This window comes from Oryza glaberrima, chromosome 12 (genome assembly GCF_000147395.1).
Source record: "Oryza glaberrima chromosome 12, OglaRS2, whole genome shotgun sequence".
Lineage (NCBI taxonomy): Eukaryota > Viridiplantae > Streptophyta > Magnoliopsida > Poales > Poaceae > Oryza > Oryza glaberrima.
Genome location: NC_068337.1, coordinates 10,178,480 through 10,180,552, shown reverse-complemented (window position 1 = coordinate 10,180,552; position 2,073 = coordinate 10,178,480). Strand labels below are relative to the sequence as shown.

The following is a 2,073-nucleotide window of genomic DNA, read 5'->3' as shown; positions in this document are numbered from 1 at the left end:
GCTGACACTGACTCCAAGATTGCATAAGGCCTGGTCAAACTGATGTGCCCTGATCGAGCAGGTGATCATAGGACACCTCGGATCTTTCATCTTCTCCGGGAGCTTGTGGAGTATCACATTGCTGCATTGCTCCGTCAGCTTGACCACATCCATTGTTGGGAGCGGTCTCTTGTTGTTGAGTATGTCCTTGAGATAACGGGCATATGTTCGCACTTGCATAGCGTCCAACAGCAGCACGTTGATGTGGATTTTCCGGATTACTTCAATAAAATGAGCGAATTGCTCGTCCACTGACGGTTTCCTACTCCGTTGAGGAAATGGCAGCAATCATGTGTCGCAGTACTCCTGCGGTATGGTCTTCTCTGGCTAAACTTCCTTGTCAGCCGAGTCACTAGATGGCGCTTCTTTTGCAATCCCATTAGTTTCTGCAGGGTTAGGATACGGCGGATCATGAGTGGACTTACCTCCCCTTGTCGTGATCGCCTTAACATTTTCAACGGAGGAGTCGGGTTGCCCCGGAATCCTCTCAGTTTCATTTGCAGGGACTAAGGATGCTAACTGACCTAGCTGGGTTTCTATCATTTTATTGAAGCTCAGCTGGTTTTGGAAAGCAGAAGCGAAGCCATCTAACTTAACATTTATATTCTCTAGGATCTTGTCATTGGCCGCAAGCTTTTTGCTTAGCGCATCAGTGGTTTTAGCTTGCGCAAAAACTAGATCCTTCAAGGAGGGCTGGTTAGAAAAGTTACTGTTGTTGTTACCTCCTTTATAATATAGGCGTGGTTGGTTCCATCCCTGACCTCCTTGTGGACGGTACCCGTTGTTGTTGTTGCCCATGTACATCGCCTCCTAACGGGTTTCCGGGCAGTCATTCCTAGAGTGACCAATGTTGCCGTAGACCTCACACATAACGTGTGAGTCCAAGGCCTTGACGGTGCCTTGTGGCCGTTTTCCGTGGTCGTCCAATCGTTTCATGAGGAGGTCCAGCTTGGCAGCAAGCAGTTCCGTCTCCTTGACGGTGTGCATGCCTCGCAGACAGGTCTGGAGTCGTTCCTCGCTCCAACCCATATTGGAGACCATCTTCTCTATTAAATCAATGGCTCCTCAAACCATTTTAGAGAAGAATGCTCTTCCAGCTGCCGCGTCCAGGTGATCGCGGGATATCGGGGTGAGTCCATTGTAAAAGTTCTACAGGATCAGCCAGTCGTCCATCCCATGATGAGGACAGGTGGCCACGTACTCCTGCAGTCGTTCCCATGCATCCGGAATAGACTCGTCCCTTGTCTGCTGGAAACTAGAAATCCTTCCACGAAAGGCATTGGTTTTGCCCATCAGGAAGAATTTTGAGAGGAATGCCGTAGAGCACTTGTCCCATGTGTTGACAGCAGCACGGTTGGCATAGAACCGCTGCTTCGCTCTCCTGAGAAGGGAGAATGGAAACAGCCTTAGCCTGACGGCGTCTGGACTGACGCCCTTGATGGTATACGTGCTACAGATCTCCAGGAACTGTTGCAGATGAGTGTTGGCTTTGTTGACGGCGGAAGTGCTAATGGGCGATCGATCCCTCCCTCCACCTGGTTTCCTTTTTTGGCACCGTATTACTTTCCTATTTTAGTAAATTTATGCACCTAAAGTTTATAAACCTCAAGTTTACACATCTAAAGTTTAGAGACCAAAAGTTTATAAGTCAAAAGTTTATATATCCGATTCAAATTCAAACTTGAATTCAAATATTTTTTTATATATAGGATTTCTATACATCTAAAGTTTATAGACCTGAAGTTTATAGACCCAAAGTTTATAAGTGAAAAGTTTACATGCCCGATTCAAATTTGAATTTGAATTATATCGGGATTCAAATTTGAATTTGAATTCAAATATTAAAATATATATAGTATTTTTATGCATCTAAAGTTTATACACCTAAAGTTTATAGACCCAAAGTTTATAAGTCAAAAATTTACATACCCGATTCAAATTTGAATTTGAATTATATCCGTTCAAATTTGAATTTGAATTCAAATATTTTCTATATATAGTATTTCTATACATCTAAAGTTTATACACCTAAAG

At 43.9% G+C, this 2,073-nt stretch overlaps 1 non-coding gene across 1 annotated transcript; it reads left to right on the top strand.

Moving 5' to 3' along the window:
• Positions 1 to 1,210: 1,210 nt before the first annotated feature.
• LOC127758261 (small nucleolar RNA R71) lies at positions 1,211 to 1,317 on the top strand. Its single transcript, XR_008013684.1, has one exon. It is a non-coding gene; the product is annotated as a small nucleolar RNA R71 (small nucleolar RNA).
• Positions 1,318 to 2,073: the final 756 nt, after the last annotated feature.